Source organism: Pseudophryne corroboree, chromosome 10, assembly GCF_028390025.1.
Source record: "Pseudophryne corroboree isolate aPseCor3 chromosome 10, aPseCor3.hap2, whole genome shotgun sequence".
In the NCBI taxonomy this organism is placed as follows: Eukaryota; Metazoa; Chordata; class Amphibia; order Anura; family Myobatrachidae; genus Pseudophryne; species Pseudophryne corroboree.
The window spans coordinates 141,836,109-141,853,783 of NC_086453.1; positions in this window are offsets into that span (position 1 = coordinate 141,836,109).

Sequence of the window (17,675 nt, forward strand, 5' to 3'; positions counted from 1 at the left end):
ACCTCTGACATTGCAGCCCTGCTCTTCATTCCGCCTTGTCGGTTAATGTAGGCCACTGTGGTCACATTGTCCGACTGCACCTGAACAGCCCGATCCTGTAGAATGTGTGCTGCTTGCAGAAGGCCGTTGTACACAGCTCTTAGCTCCAGGATGTTTATTGGGAGAAGGGCTTCTTGATTCGACCACCTTCCTTGGAAGGTTTCCCCTTGAGCGACTGCTCCCCAACCTCTTAGACTTGCATCCGTGGTTAGAAGGATCCAGTCCTGAACTCCTAACCTTCGGCCTTCCAGAAGGTGTGGTAGTTGTAGCCACCAGAGGAGCGAAATCCTGGCTTTCGGTGACAGACGTATCCTCTGGTGCATATGTAGGTGAGATCCTGACCACTGGTCCAAGAGATCCAGCTGAAAGGATCGAGCATGAAACCTTCCGTACTGTAGAGCCTCGTAGGAGGCAACCATCTTCCCCAGAAGGCGGATGCACTGATGAACCGATATCCGGGTAGGCTTCAAGACATCTCGGACCATTGTTTGTATCACCAATGCTTTCTCCACCGGCAGAAACACCCTCTGCACTTCTGTGTCTAGGATCATCCCCAGGAAAGATAGCCTCCTTGTCGGCTCCAGATGAGACTTTGGAAGGTTCGGGATCCAACCATGCTCCTTGAGCAGTTGTGTCGTGAGAGCAATGGATTTTAACAACTTCTCCCTGGTCGACGTCTTGATCAGGAGATCGTCCGGAAACGGAATAATGTTCACCCCTTGCTTGCAGAAGAGAACCATCATAGATAAGGGTTCAAAGATTTTAAGTTCAGAATTGGCCGTACCGAACCATCCGGCTTTGGTACCACGAAAAGGTTTGAATAGTAACCCTTATTCCACTGATGAGGCGGAACTGGAACAATGACCTCAGACACTACCAATTTTCAGATAGCTTCCAGTAGAATTGTTCTGTCTGCCGGCAGAGCTGGCAAACCTGATTTGAAGAAACGGTGAGGTGGGAGAGTTTTAAACTCCAGCCGGTACCCCCTGGACACTATATCCTGTACCCAAGGGTCCAGGCCAGATGACATTCAGATGTGGCTGAAATGCCGGAGTCTTGCTCCCACCTGACCTTCCTCCAGGCTGTGCTGTGTACCGTCATGCGGAGGACTTTGAGGTACCAGAAGCAGGCATCTTGTCTTGGGAACATGCGGGAGCAGGCTTTTTTCCTTTAGTACGACCACCTCTGAAGAAGATGTGAGAAGGCTTGTTCTTTCTATGCCTCACGGGCCGAAAGGACTGTGACGTGGCTTGTGTAAAAGGCTTCTTCGTAGCCGGTGCAGCTGAGGGGAGAAAAGGAGACTTACCCAGTGCCTGACCTGTATAGGGTAGGCCCTCCACACTTTTCCTGGATTACGCGTCCGAGACCCCTGCGAGCCGAGACGGACATGGAGGAGATCCCTGCAGCCATGGAACCCAGGTCCTTCATGTAATCTACCAGGAACCCTGCAGAATCCTGAATATTACGTAAAAATAAATCAATGTCACCTTTATCCATTGTAATCAAGTCCTCCTGCAGAGTGATTGACCACCTGGCTATTGCTTTAGAAATCCATGCACAGGCAATAGTAGGCCACAGTATAGCCCCTGAGGCCGTGTATATGGATTTGAGCGTAGCATCCACCTTGCGATCTGCCGGGTCCTTCAACGCGGTAGATGCCGGGACTGGTAAAACCACCTGTTTTGACAGCCTGGAGACAGAGGCGTCAACTATCGGCGGAGACTCCCACTTCTTTCTATCTTCCTCTGGGAAGGGAAAAGCAACCAAGACCCTCTTAGGGATCTGGATTTTTTTCTCCAGATTTTCCCAGGCTTTTTCAAAGATAGCATTTAATTCCTTAGATGCTGGGAAGGTGAGAGGGGCCTTTTTACTGTCCGTGAAAAAGGCCTCCTCAACCTGCTCAGGAGTTGTGTCAGAAATGTGCAACACATCCCGTACGGCTTCAATCATCAACTGCACCCCCTTTGCAAGTGATGCCGTCCTCCTCGACACATCCCTGTCCCCGTCTGCAGTGTCAGAATCGGTGTCCGTGCCATCCTGCATAATCTTGGCAAGTGCACGTTTGATTGAATGTACAGGGGACCCTGAGGTAGCAGTATCAGACCAAACAACCATAGAGGATTGCAGTACCTGAGAGGCATGCCCAGTTCTAGCAACCCTTTCAGAAATCTGAGAAATAGTCCCCATAAAAGAGGCTAACCACTCCGGTTCTCTAGCCGGGATCTAAGCTACAACAGTGCAATCCTGATTACATGGGATGGGATCTTCCTGAGAAGATAAATCCTTTGCAGCATATGAAACAGAGTCTCTAGGCATGTTTGCAAATACACACCAATCACCCCACATACACACAGGGTACTGGGCAGACAGAGTTTCCCCCCCAAGAATGGCAGAGAGACACAGAGACTGGAGCCATTATAGGTATAGCAAACTTGCCTACCTGACCCTCTCCATGAGGGAGAAAATGCTCTGTTCCTGGACTTTCCTGGTAATGTATGATTGCCATCACTTGTGGTGAAACACCTTTCTTATTAATTAACTAGCTCACCACAGGTGATGGCAATCATACATTACCTGGAAAGTCCAGGAACAGAGCATTTTCTCCCTCATGGAGAGGGTCAGGTAGGCAAGTATGAAGTAATGGGAGACCCTAAACCAGTGCTGACTGTGTCCCTTAACAGGTGACACAGCCTTTACACAGCCTCCCCTCTATTCTACAAACCCCTGGTACTGTACAGATAGCTGGAGTTGCACTGGAAGGACTGATCTTCCACTTGCATCTGACTGCAGGCAGGAAAATGGCGCTGAAACGCTACTTGTTCCGATCTGAGGAGAAGCTCCGCCCCCTATTGGCACTGTCTTCCTGCTCTTCAAGATTATACTGGCCTGAGGATTTTAAGTGCTGGCTGAGATCCGCAGACCCCGACAGGCTGAAATGGTCAGTGTAGGGTCAGGCGCTGGCTCAGGGCGCCCCTCACAGCGCCGCACTGAACTACCACTGAGCCGTCCGGGAGTGCAGTTAATATTACGCTCCTACCCTGAAGCCGCCATCTTCATACCGACCCCCCGCTTGTTAGGGAGGACGGTGACTCACTCGCCACACTTCAGCTCTGCAAGGGGGTGGCGGCCTGCTGCTGGGGTGAGCGTTCCCCTGTGGCGGGGAGCGATCTATCCCCCGTGGAGCTCAATTCTCATTATTATTATTATTATTATTATTATTACATTTTATTTATAAGGCGCCACATGTGTTTTGCAGTGCCGTACAAAGGACAGTACAGGGAGACAAAACATAGCATTACAGTAAATAAATAACAGAAATTGTGTACAGGTAACATAGAGCACCACACATTCTCAAGACATAATACAGCTAAGATGTAAGTATTGAGGGATTGATCATCGTACTACTAGAGGCTGGTGGCCATAGATGGAGATGAGCCTTTACTTGCAGGGTAAAGATGGTCTTTGAGTAGGGGAGAGCTACGAGTGTAATGTGTTTGTCACGATCCGGGTATCTGGACGCCATTTCTTACCCATCAGATGCCTCCTAAGGCTGGCTCAGCGCTCCAGGACCGGATCCCATCTGTTATCCTGATGTTTACACTCCTGTATCCTCTCCTGTCACTCTGAGACGCTGTCACAGTAAACGCCATATTACACCTGGCATGGCGTCTCCCGCGGCCTCCGCCGCCGTTCCTGAGCTTCTGCATGCAGAGTGTCTGAGTGGCGATTACGTCAGCCGCGGCCTCCGCTGTGTCCGCCTGGTTGGATGTGCACCTGTCAGCTTGGCGCCTCCTGTCTCCGGTGGCCGGCGCCGCCATTACTGTTTTCATTACCACATGGATTACAAACCAAACTTCCCTCCAAGTGTCTGCATGGGCGCAGCCATCTTGGATTCTGTCAGCTGATCATTTCCACCAATCTGTTCTCAGTATTGATAATCTGCATAATTGCCTAGCCAATCCCTTCCTTGCTGCAGGTATAAATACACTGTGCCTGAGCAAGGAAGGCGTCAGTGCTTTGGTTGTCAAACCTAGTTCCTGTTTGTCTCTCTCCTGTGATTGTCTTCCAGGTTCCAGCTCCTGTCTCAAGACTTCCATCATAGAGACCCGCACCAGCATTCCACCTGCGGTGTAGCCTGACTCTCCGATCCATTGTGGATTCATCTGTTTCCAGCTACAACATTACCTGCTTCCAGCCCAGCTTCCAGCAGAGTACAGCTTCTCTTAAAGGGCCGGTGTCCTTTCTACAGTTTACCACTCTCCACCGGTATTATTATTTCTCCGCTCTCAAACTCTACATTTCATTCATATTGCATCGCTCTCAAGCTTCATTTATTATTTGACTGGTTCCAGCCAGTATCCACTCCGTGCCAACATCTGTCTGGTTCCAACCAGAACCCACAGCAGCTATTTTATTTACAGCAGTCCAGCTTTCCCTGGAACACCAGCTGGTACGATCCTGGGCTTTCTTCATTGCTACAGTCAGGCCTGGTAAGGACTTTCCAACTCGCAGATAATAAGAACTGTCTCATACTACCAGAGCTCTGTGGTCCCTGCCACCCTGTAGTACCCAGGAACTGTATTATTTCTCTGCTGATTTTATGTTTCTTTTACTGCTACTGTGATGCATGGAGTTTGTCATAAATAAACATCATTGACTTTTATTCAAGTTGTCGTGGTCACGCCTTCGGGCGGTTCTTCTTCATGTTACTTACATGTCCAGGGGTCTGATACAACCTCCCAGGTTCCGGTACATCTCAGCCCCTACAACTGAGGCTGCCTCCCGTCAGCTCAGGCCCTCAGTTGTGACAGTAAGCACTGACCTAATGAATCCAGCCGGAGACCAGGATCAAGCGGCCAGGCCGATGCAAGAACTGGCAGCCCGACTAGAACATCAGGAGGCTGCACAGGGCCACATCATCCGCTGTCTCCAGGATTTCTCTACTCGGCTGGATGGGATTCAGACAACTCTCCGTGGATCAGGCGCGTCTGGTGCGTCAACCACAGTGACTCCAGCTATAACCCCACCACCTTACCCATTTCTGCTCCACGTCTTCATCTTCCAACACCAGCAAAATTTGACGGATCTCCAAGATTCTGCAGGGGATTTCTCAACCAGTGTGAGATTCAGTTTGAGCTACAACCTGGCAATTTTCCCAGTGACCGTACAAAAATTGCCTACATTATTTCTCTTCTCAGTGGCTCAGCCCTTGATTGGGCATCACCGTTATGGGAGAGGTCCGACACCCTGCTATCTTCCTACACTGCCTTCGTGTCAACATTCAGGCGCATCTTCGACGAGCCAGGCCGGGTAACCTCAGCTTCATCCGAGATTCTCCGTTTACGCCAGGGGTCACGTACTGTAGGACAATATCTGATACAGTTCCAGATCCTGGCATCCGAACTGGCATGGAACGACGAGGCCCTGTATGCTGCATTCTGGCATGGCTTATCTGAGCGTATTAAAGATGAGTTAGCTACCAGAGACTTACCCTCTAAGTTAGATGAGCTAATCTCACTCTGCACGAAAGTTGATTTACGTTTCAGAGAGAGAGCAACTGAGCGTGGAAGATCATCTGCTCCAAAATCTTCTGCTCCTCCTCCTCGCCAACTGTCACCAACTAAAGATGAGCCCATGCAAATTGGCCGTTCCCGTTTAACTCCTGCTGAGCGCCGAAGACGTCTCTCCGAGTCTCTCTGTCTTTATTGTGCAGCTCCGTCTCACACCATTAATGCCTGTCCCAAACGTCCGGGAAACTCCAAATCCTAGCTCGCCAAGGAGAGGGCCGGCTAGGAGTAATGATCTCCTCTCCATCTCCTCAAGATTGTAATCTCCCAGTCTCGCTTCAAGTTGCTCAACGTTATCGGAACGTCATTGCCCTCCTTGATTCCGGAGCAGCTGGGAACTTTATTACCGAAGCCTATGTTAAACGGTGGTCCCTACCCACCGAGAGACTTCCTTCGTCCATTTCTTTAACTGCCGTGGATGGCAGCAAAATTTTTGATGCAGTTATTTCTTTAAGGACTCTACCAGTTCGTCTGAGAGTGGGAGTTCTTCATTCCGAACTTATTTCTTTTTTAGTGATTCCAAGAGCCACACATCCTGTGGTCCTGGGCCTTCCATGGCTCCGTCTTCACAATCCTACAATTGATTGGACGACTACGCAAATCCTGGCATGGGGTTCCTCCTGTGCTGAGACATGTTTGTTTAAAGTATTGCCTGTCTGTTCTTCCTCCCCCAGGTCGTCTGATGTTCCACCTCCTCCATATCAAGATTTCACGGATGTGTTCAGTAAAGCTTCTGCTGATATCCTTCCTCCTCATAGAGAATGGGACTGCCCGATTGATCTCGTTCCAGGGAAGGTTCCACCTCGAGGCCGAACTTATCCGTTGTCTCTGCCTGAGACGCATTCTATGGAGGAATACATTAAAGAGAACCTAGCAAAGGGGTTCATTCGACCTTCTTCTTCCCCAGCCGGCGCAGGCTTCTTTTTTGTAAAAAAGAAAGATGGTGGTCTGCGGCCGTGCATCGACTACAGAGGTTTGAACGACATTACCATCAAGAACCGTTATCCTTTACCCCTGATTACTGAGCTCTTTGACAGAGTTAGCGGAGCTACCATCTTTACAAAGCTGGACTTGAGAGGTGCATACAATCTCATCCAGATCCGTGAGGGTGACGAGTGGAAGACCGCCTTTAACACCCGTGACGGACATTATGAGTACCTCGTCATGCCCTTCGGATTGAGCAATGCTCCAGCTGTCTTCCAGCATTTTGTCAATGAGATCTTCAGAGACATTCTTTACCGTCATGTCGTGGTCTATCTAGACGATATCCTCATTTTTGCCAACGATTTAGAGGAACATCGTTTTTGGGTTAAAGAGGTTCTGTCCCGTCTCCGTGTCAATCATCTCTATTGCAAATTAGAGAAATGCGTCTTTGAAGTCAAGTCCATTCCGTTTCTAGGGTACATTGTGTCCGGTTCCGGACTAGAGATGGATCCTGAGAAACTACAAGCAATCCAAAATTGGCCGATACCCTTAACCCTCAAAGGGGTCCAGAGGTTCTTGGGGTTCGCCAACTATTACCGAAAGTTTATACGAGACTTTTCCACCATTGTGGCGCCTATTACTGCTTTCACTAAGAAGGGTGCTAACCCGTCCAAGTGGTCTGAAGAAGCCATGCAAGCATTTCATCTTTTAAAACAAAGGTTCATCTCTGCGCCTGTTCTGAAACAGCCTGACATCGACTCTCCTTTCATCTTAGAGGTGGATGCCTCCTCCGTTGGAGTAGGAGCGGTGTTATCTCAGAGGGCTAAAGATGGCCATTTACACCCTTGCAGTTTCTTCTCCCGGAAGTTCTCCCCAGCTGAGCGCAACTATGCCATTGGCGACCAGGAGTTGTTAGCCATCAAGCTCGCTCTAGAAGAGTGGAGGTATCTGTTGGAGGGAGCTTCTCATTCAATCACCATACTTACAGACCACAAGAACCTTTTATATCTGAAAGGCGCACAATGTCTCAACCCTCGTCAGGCCAGATGGGCACTTTTCTTTTCCAGGTTCGACTTTAAACTCCAGTTCTGTCCGGGCTCTCAGAATCGCAAGGCCGATGCCCTTTCCCGCTCATGGGAGCAAGAAAATGAGTCAGAGTCTTCAGACAAGCATCCTATTATAAATCCGTTGGCATTCTCCACGGTAGGGATGGACTCTACGCCCCCATCAGGGAAAAGTTTTGTGAAACCGATGCTAAGGAAGAAGCTCATGCAGTGGGCCCATGCTTCCCGTTTTGCCGGACATACAGGTATCCAAAAAACCCTGGAGTTTATCTCTAGGTACTATTGGTGGCCAACTCTGAAAAAGGACGTCTTGGAGTTTATTGCATCTTGCCCAAAGTGTGCTCAACATAAGGTATCCCACCAGTCGCCTGCGGGGCAACTGGTTCCACTATCTGTTCCCCGTCGACCTTGGACCCATTTGTAGATGGATTTTATTACAGATTTACCCATGTGCAACAAGTTCAATACCATCTGGGTGGTAGTTGACCGGTTCACCAAGATGGCACACTTCATTCCTCTCACCGGTCTTCCGTCAGCTTCCAAGTTGGCTCAAGTATTCATACAAGAGATCTTCCGACTCCACGGTCTTCCTGAAGAAATTATCTCAGATCGAGGAGTTCAATTCACAGCCAAATTCTGGCGAAGTTTATGTCAAGTCCTCCAAGTCAAGCTAAAGTTTTCCACGGCTTACCATCCTCAGACCAATGGTCAAACCGAGAGGGTGAATCAGGACTTGGAGGCCTTCCTCCGCATCTATGTGTCCTCCTCTCAAGATGACTGGGTTCAATTACTTCCCTGGGCCGAGTTCTGTCATAACAACCAGTATCATTCTTCATCTGCTTCAACACCATTCTTCACTAACTTTGGATTCCACCCTAAAGTCCCTGAGTTCCAACCGCTTCCAGCAACTTCTGTTCCCGCAGTGGATATCACCTTGCATCAGTTTGCCAATATCTGGAAGAGCGTACGATCAGCTCTGCTCAAGGCATCGTTCAGGTACAAGAAGTTTGCGGATAAGAAGCGTCGAGCAGTTCCTGCTCTCAAGGTGGGTGATCGGGTATGGTTATCCACGAAGAATTTGAGGTTAAGAGTTCCCAGTATGAAGTTTGCACCTCGCTATATCGGTCCTTTCAAGATTAAACAAGTCATCAATCCTGTTGCTTACAGACTTCAGTTGCCTCCCTTCTTAAAAATACCCAGGACATTCCATGTTTCCCTGTTGAAACCGCTGATCTTGAATCGGTTTCATTCCTCACTTCCTCCAACTCCGAAAGTCCAAACTCAACGAGGCGTTGAGTATGAAGTAGCCAAGATCCTGGACTCACGTCACCGTTATGGTCAACTACAATATCTTATTGACTGGAAGGGTTATGGCCCTGAGGAACGTTCATGGACCAATGCTTCTGATGTCCATGCTCCTGCCTTGGTCCGGAGATTCCATTCCAAGTTTCCTCAAAAGCCAAAGAAGTGTCCTGGGGCCACTCCTAAAGGGGGGGTGCTGTCACGATCCGGGTATCTGGACACCATTTCTTACCCATCAGATGCCTCCTAAGGCTGGCTCAGCGCTCCAGGACCGGATCCCATCTGTTATCCTGATGTTTACATTCCTGTATCCTCTCCTGTCACTCTGAGACGCTTTCACAGTAAACGCCATATTACACCTGGCATGGCGTCTCCCGCGGCCTCCGCCGCCGTTCCTGAGCTTCTGCATGCAGAGTGTCTGAGTGGCGATTACGTCAGCCGCGGCCTCCGCTGTGTCCGCCTGGTTGGATGTGCACCTGTCAGCTTGGCGCCTCCTGTCTCCGGTGGCCGGCGCCGCCATTACTGTTTTCATTACCACATGGATTACAAACCAAACTTCCCTCCAAGTGTCTGCATGGGCGCAGCCATCTTGGATTCTGTCAGCTGATCATTTCCACCAATCTGTTCTCAGTATTGATAATCTGCATAATTGCCTAGCCAATCCCTTCCTTGCTGCAGGTATAAATACACTGTGCCTGAGCAAGGAAGGCGTCAGTGCTTTGGTTGTCAAACCTAGTTCCTGTTTGTCTCTCTCCTGTGATTGTCTTCCAGGTTCCAGCTCCTGTCTCAAGACTTCCATCATAGAGACCCGCACCAGCATTCCACCTGCGGTGTAGCCTGACTCTCCGATCCATTGTGGATTCATCTGTTTCCAGCTACAACATTACCTGCTTCCAGCCCAGCTTCCAGCAGAGTACAGCTTCTCTTAAAGGGCCGGTGTCCTTTCTACAGTTTACCACTCTCCACCGGTATTATTATTTCTCCGCTCTCAAACTCTACATTTCATTCATATTGCATCGCTCTCAAGCTTCATTTATTATTTGACTGGTTCCAGCCAGTATCCACTCCGTGCCAACATCTGTCTGGTTCCAACCAGAACCCACAGCAGCTATTTTATTTACAGCAGTCCAGCTTTCCCTGGAACACCAGCTGGTACGATCCTGGGCTTTCTTCATTGCTACAGTCAGGCCTGGTAAGGACTTTCCAACTCGCAGATAATAAGAACTGTCTCATACTACCAGAGCTCTGTGGTCCCTGCCACCCTGTAGTACCCAGGAACTGTATTATTTCTCTGCTGATTTTATGTTTCTTTTACTGCTACTGTGATGCATGGAGTTTGTCATAAATAAACATCATTGACTTTTATTTAAGTTGTCGTGGTCACGCCTTCGGGCGGTTCTTCTTCATGTTACTTACATGTCCAGGGGTCTGATACAACCTCCCAGGTTCCGGTACATCTCAGCCCCTACAACTGAGGCTGCCTACCGTCAGCTCAGGCCCTGTTGTGACAGTGTTGAGACGAGGGCTTAGATAACAAGAGGAAAGAGGGCCCTGCTCTGAAGAGCTAACAATCTAGTGGGGAGGGGCGACAGACAGATGACAAGAGGTGCAGGCAAGCGGGAGTTAGCCTGATGGCAGTTTGCAAGCAAAGCTGAGATGTTCACGGGATGAGGCAGGGGGGTGGAGGCGCTGCTTCAGGACTGGGTTATGCATCGGGAGGGTATGCTTTGATGAATAGGTGGGTTTTTAGTGCCCGTTTGAAGCTTTGCAAGGTCGGTGAGAGTCTAATGGAGCGGGGGAGTGCGTTCCACTGAAGGGGAGCAGCACGGGCATAGTCTTGAACACGAGCATGGGAAGCAGTGACCAGGGCGGTGGAGAGGCGACGGTCATTGGTCAACCGTAGGGGGCGGGAGGGAGTATGAAGGGAGAGGAGGTTGGAGATGTAGGGAGCAGTGGAATTAGAGATGGCCTTGTATGTGAGGGTGAGGAGTTTGAAGGGTATTCTGTAGGGGAATGGGAGCCAGTGTAGATTTTGGCGAAGGGGAGTGGCAGATGTGGTGCGGCGGGAGAGGAAGATAAGCCTAGCTGCAGAGTTTAGGACAGATTGGAGGGGAGCAAGATGGGAGCAAGCGAGACCAGTGAGGAGAACATTGCAGTAGTCAAGTCGTGAGATGAACAGTGAGTGGATGATGAGTTTAGTTGCACTCTGGGAGAGATATGGCCTGATACGAGCAATGTTGCATAGCTGGAAACGACAGGATTGTGCCAGAGCTTGGATGGGGGAGATGGTGGTGTTGTCAACAATGATAGAGATATTGGTCGGGGGTGTTGCTCTGGATGGGGGGAAAATGATGAGTTCAGTTTTGTCCATGTTGAGCTTCAGAGAGCGCTCAGACATCCAGGAGGAGATTGCGGAGAGGCAGCTGGAAACCTGGGAGAGGACAGTGGGGGACAGATCAGGAGAGGAGAGGTAGAGTTGTGTGTCATCAGCATAGAGGTGGTATTGAAAGCCAAAGGAGTTAATGAGCGCACCCAGGGAAGAGGTGTACAGGGAGAACAGAAGGGGTCCAAGGACAGAACCCTGAGGGACACCAACAGGAAGGATAGAAGGGAGTGAGGTGGTGCTGGAAGCAGACACAGAGAAGGAGCGGTTAGTGAGGTAAGAAGAAAACCAGTCAAGGACAGTGATAGAGAGGCCAGCGTTTTGGAGTGTGCGCAGGAGGAGAGGATGATCTACGGTGTCAGAGGAAGCAGAGAGGTCCAGAAGGATGAGTAGAGAGAAGTGGCCCCTGGATTTGGCCGAAAGCAGGTCATTGGTGACTTTCACCAGGGCAGTCTCAGTTGAGTGGAGTGGGCGAAAGCCAGATTGTAGTGGATCGAGGATGGAGTTGTCAGAGAGGTGGCTTGTGAGATGGCTGTAGACCAGTCGTTCAAGTAATTTGGAGGCGAAAGGGAGAAGAGAGATGGGGCAGTAGTTAGTGGGTGATGAGGGGTCGAGGTTGGGTTTTTTGAGAATAGGTGAGACCAGAGCATGTTTGAATGGCGAGGGGAAGATGCCGGTAGAGAGGGACAAGTTAAAGAGGTGAGCAAGGTGGGAGCAGCCAGTGGGGGAGAGGGAGCGGAGAAGACGGGAGGGAAGGGGGTCCAGGGGGAAGCTGGAGGGGGGGAGGATAAGATGAGGGAGTGGACTTCCTTTCCAGAAGTGGGACGGAAGGAGGACAGGGTGGAGGGGAGGGATAGAGGGGGCAGGGGGGTAGCAGAGGGGTGATGGCGGGAGATGTCGTGTTGGATGTCCTCAATTTTGGAGATAAAGAAGGAGGGGGGCGAAGGAGAGTGTTGAAAGTTTCAAAAAGACGGCGTGGACAGGAGGACTGAGAAGAGATGAGTGCTTGGAAAAAGGATTGCTTGGCGAGGGAAAGAGCAGAGCTGTAGGAGGAGAGAATAAACTTGAAATGGAGGAAGTCCGGCAGAGAGTGAGATTTCCTCCAGGAGCGTTCAGCGGAGCGTGACCATTTTTGTAAGAAACGTGTTAGTTTGGTGTGCCAGGGTTGGGGTTTGGAGCGGCGGAGGGGGACAGAGGAGAGGGGGGCCACAGAGTCGAGAGCAGCGGTTAGGGAAGAGTTATAGAAGGAGGCTGCCTGGTTGGGACAAGTCATAGTGGAAAGAGGAGAGAGGAAAGTCTCAAGGGAGGACATGTAAGTGGGGTTGAGAGACCTGAGATTGCGTCTGGTGGTGGTGGGTCTGGGCGTTGAGAGGAGAAAGGAGGATGAGAGGGTGAAAGAAAGCAGATGGTGGTCAGAGAGAGGGAAGGAAGAGTTGGAGAAATCAGAGAGATCACATCGGTGGGTGAAGACAAGGTCGAAGGAGTGGCCGAGATTGTGAGTAGGGGTGGAGGTCCATTGAGAAAGTCCAAAGGAGGTGGAGAGGGCAAGAAGATTAGTGGAAGCAGCATTAGTGATGTCGATAGGGATGTTAAAGTCACCGAGGTCAGAGGAGAGAAAGTGGGGAAGCCAGGCAGCAAAGTTGTCGAGGAAAGGTGAACAGTGGCCAGGGGGGGCGGTAGATCACTGCCACAAGGAGGTGCATGGGGTAGAAGAGGCGGATAGTGTGAACCTCGAAGGTGGAAAAGGTGAGGGAGGGCTCAGGTGGGATGACACAAAAGGTGCAGTTAGGGGAGAGAAGGATGCCCATGCCTCCACCCTGGCAGCCATCTGGTCTGACCGTGTGGGTGAAGGAGAGGCCTCCGTAGGAGAGGTCTGCAGGAGAGGTGGTGTCAGAGGAGGAGAGCCAGGTTTCAGTGATGGCGAGAAGGTGAAAAGAGTGGGAGATGAAGAGGTTGTGGATAGTTGGCAGCTTGTTGCAGATTGATCTAGCATTCCAGAGTGCACAGGAGAAAGGAAGGGAGGGGACAGAGGAGATAGGGATAAGGTTGGCAGGGTTCTGAGTGTATGTGGGTGATTTGGAATTTGGGGGGTGAGACCTGGCAGTGAGGATTGGTATGGGGCAGGAACGAGGAGCCATAATTCGGTACAGTAGTGTGGTTCAGAGGAATAGAGTGGTGTGGGTGTAGTATAGAATGAACAAGGTGAATGCAGGGTGTAGTGAAAGCAAAAAACAGTGCAAACAGGATTTTAAGAAATAATGGAAGGAACGGAAGGGCTGAGATGGATACACAGTGGTTGTAGATTGTGTAACTGAGGAGTGTGAGCAGTGTGTGAGAGCAGTAGGGCTGTTATGTAATCAGACAGGTATAGTGTCCAGGCTGAGCAGGCTGCAGGCATTGCTGGTAGTGGTTTAGATAACTCACTGTAGTCTGTTGTTTGCAGGTCTATTGTTGAGGTGGGGATGAAAGTCTGTTGTCCTTCTGTTTCTCTCCTGTTTATCTCCGTATATCTCCATAGATTATATCATCATACTTTGCACTAACATACTTCGCAACAAAAGATGCTTACAGCCAAAGATGCTTGCAGCCTTGATCAATACTAGGTAAATAACCATGCAGACATGGATACAGGGTTAATTGATAGCAGCACAATGTCCAGTCAACGCAGGCAGTGGCTCAGACGCCGCAGGGCGGACACTGCTCCCCTTCTCAGTCCCTTGCTGCAGGCAGGCTGTTGCCAACAGCCTCCTGTAAAAAAACAAACCCTAAAAAAATTACTTTACTGGAAAAGCTCTGTAGAGCTCCCCTAGCTGTGACCGGCTCCTGCGGGCACATTTTCTAAACTGAGTCTGGTAGGAGGGGCATAGAGGGAGGAGCCAGCCCACACTATTAAACTCTTAAAGTGCCAATGGCTCCTGGTGGACCCGTCTATACCCCATGGTACTAATATGGACCCCAGCATCCTCTAGGACGTCAGAGAAAAGACATTAGAAACATTAAAAACAGATTTTTATTAATACATCTTTCATTGTAGCCCTTAGTGCCACAAGATAAAATTACTTTTTAAAAAGTGTTCCTTTCATTTGAAATGTGCTTTTCCTTTTTCTGATTACAGTACCTGATGCATGATAACTGTTAGCTATGTTCAAAGTATCTCTCCTGAGAATTAGATGCATAGTTTCATTCTCATATCTAAATGAAGTTATTCAGTATGCCATATCAATGGCTAACTTGGAGGCACTTTGTGTTGGAGTATAGTACACCCAGGGGGTCATTCTGACCCGTTCGCTCGCTGCGTTTTAACGCAGCAGAGTGAACGTGTCCCTGCTGTGCATGCGCTGGTGCCGTAGTGCGCCGGTGCATGCCAGACGCCAATAGCCGTAGCAGGGATGCGATCGACTCTGCCTGATTGGCAGAGGCGATCGCTGGGCGGGAGGGGGCGGAACAGCAGCGTTTGGCCGCCATTTCGTGGGTTTGGTCCGGCCAAAGCAGGTGTGGCCGGACCGAACGGGAGCCGGGCCGCAGCGGCTGCGGGATGTCACACTTAGCCGCTGTGGGCCGGGGAGCGATCAGTAGCTCCCGGCCAGCACGCTAAAGCTGCGCTGGCCGGGAGCTACTCTTGAAGTGCAAAGGCATCGCCACTGTGCGTTGCCTTTGCACTTCTGCGAGCGGGAGCCGGACTGATATGCGGGGCGGGCTAGCCCTGTGCTGGGCATCCCCCCGGGCCCCGCATGTCAGGGAAGAAGATAAATTTACCCCCTCAGGGCCTAATTCAGAGTTAATCGCAGCAGCAAATTTGTTAGCAGTTGAGCAAGACCATGGACCTAATTCAGACCTGATCAGAGCCCTGCAAAATTTTGCAGGGCTACGGTCAGGCACACTGACATGCGGGGGGACGACCAGCACAGGGCTAGCCCACCCCGCATGTCCCCCCCCCTCGCAGAAGTACAAAAGCATCGCACAGCTTTTGCGTGCTGGCCAGGAGCTACTCGTCGATGCCCAGGTCGCAGCGGCTGCGTGTGATGTCACGCAGCCACTGCGGCCCGCCCCCAGCACGGTCTGGCCACGCCTTCATTGACCGGATGGCGCCCACAAAACGTTCCACCCCCTCCCGCACTTCGACTGCCTCTGCCTGTCAATCAGGCAGAGGCGATCGCCAGGCAATGAGAGCCGTCGGCTGACCTAATCGCTGCACTGCGATGAACGGCAGCGCGCGATCAGGTCAGAATGACCCCCATGTGTACTGCAGGGGGGGCAGATATAACATGTGCAGAGAGAGTTATATTTGGGTGGGGTGTGTTCAAACTGAAATCTAAACTGCAGTGTAAAAATAAAGCAGCCAGTATTTACCCTGCACAGAAACAAAATAACCCACCCAAATCTAATGCTCTCTGCAAATGTTATATCTGCCACACCTGCAGTGCACATGGGGGGTGATTCTGAGTTGTTCGCTCGCTAGCTGCTTTTAGCAGCTTTGCACACGCTAAACCGCCGCCCTCTGGGAGTGTATCTTAGCTTAGCAGAATTGCGAATAGAAATTTCTGAGCAGTTTCTGAGTAGCTCCAGACTTACTCAGCCATTGCGGTCAGTTCAGTCTTTTTCGTTCCTGGTTTGATGTCACAAACACACCCAGCGTTTGCCCAACCACTCCCCCGTTTCTCCAGCCACTAATGTGTTTTGCAACTCGAACGCCTGCGTTTTTCCACACACTCCCATAAAACGGCCAGTTTCCGCCCAGAAACACCCACTTCCTGTCAATCACACTACGATCAGCACAGCGATGAAAAAGCTTTGTTATGCTGTGAGTAAAATACCTAACTTTTGTTTAAAATAACTAAGCGCATGCGCAGTAAGCGACTAATCGCAGTATAGCGAAAATCGGCAACGAGCGAACAACTCGGAATGACCCCCATGGTTTTGCCCAACTGCTAACAAATTTGCTGCTGCGATCAACTCTGAATTACCCCCTCAGTACCTTGGGTATATCCCTTGGCAACAAGGCGGGCTTTGTAATGAGCAATTGTCTGTCTGCATTTAACTTCTTGCAAAAAACTCCACTTGATCGAGGCGAACGGGTCGGTTCTGGGCAATAACAGGAATAACGAAGAAAGCGATCGCTGCCGCGATCGCAAGAAGAGTGACAGGCGGAAGGCATTCCGGGCCGTCAACTGACCGTTTTCTGGGAGTGGAGCAGCGAACGCAGGCATGTCCAGGCGTTTGGAGGGCAGATCACTCCCCCATAGGCGGCGTCTAGTTGATCGCGCGAGCAGCAAAAAGTCGGAATGAACCCCCTTGTCTCCTGTGTATACATTACACTGGGTGTGCATCCTCTAGTGTTTACCCTCTAGTGCTGGAGCATCAGGGAGGCGGAGACTGACGACACAGTTCCTCCTGCAGTGGAGAGAGAGAAACGGTTCCTCCTGTAGCGTGTGTTGCACTGCATGAGTGGGACGGAGAGCAGTGGGCAGTGTGTGTTCCTTCCAACGGGAGTCAGTCTGTGCAGCCTTCCATCTCATACTGTCAGAGTCTCTACCTTACCACAGCCACATGATGTATAGCGATAAGTACGGCGCTTTCACTGTACCAGCCTGTTATATATATGAGTGAGTAACCGCTGCTGCAGAACATCTTCCGCATTAACAAGTGTTGTCTTTGTATGTCAATAAACCAGCATTCTGGTTAACTATCAATTGTGTGGATTTACATCACTATCAAACACCGCAATACTTTGCCAACATTTTGGTCATGCCATAAGAAAATATGGTACTACTATACTGAGCATGCCCTTGTCGATTAAATGGGCTTTCATTTGTAATTCTTTGCTAATAGGGTAATTTATTCTCTTTTAGATAGGAATAAATTGTTATTAAATATCAGAGATGGGTAATTAGTAATGATAAGTGCCTTTGTATAGCAAACAACTCTTTTTGACTTTATTGGTCTTCAGCGTGATGGGCTGTCAATAAATCCTGAACAGTACAGTCTACAACATTGGTTCCCAAACTGGGTGCTGTGGCATCCTGGAGTGTCGCAGGGCACCTTCAGAGGTGCCATGGGCTGGTGGCCCATTCAGTAACACTGGTTCCAGCCGAGTGTTCAGAGCCACTGGTTCCAACTTGGTGTTCGGTCCAAGCACCACTGGTTCCAGGCCAGTGTCCAGTGTTAAGAGTTCCAGCCTGGTGTTTAGGACCTCCGGTTCCAGTAACCACCTGTTCTAGTCTGGCCTCCAGTACTATAGACTTCCAGCCTGGTTGACCTTCTTGCTTTATACGCCAGAGTCCACAGCAAGTAGCATCATTAGAGTTCTTAACAATTCTCATTACAGCTTCATCTATAAGGCCCAAGTGGTTCCAGTTGCTGTGCCCACAGATAAATGCTGATTCTGACAGATCCTGA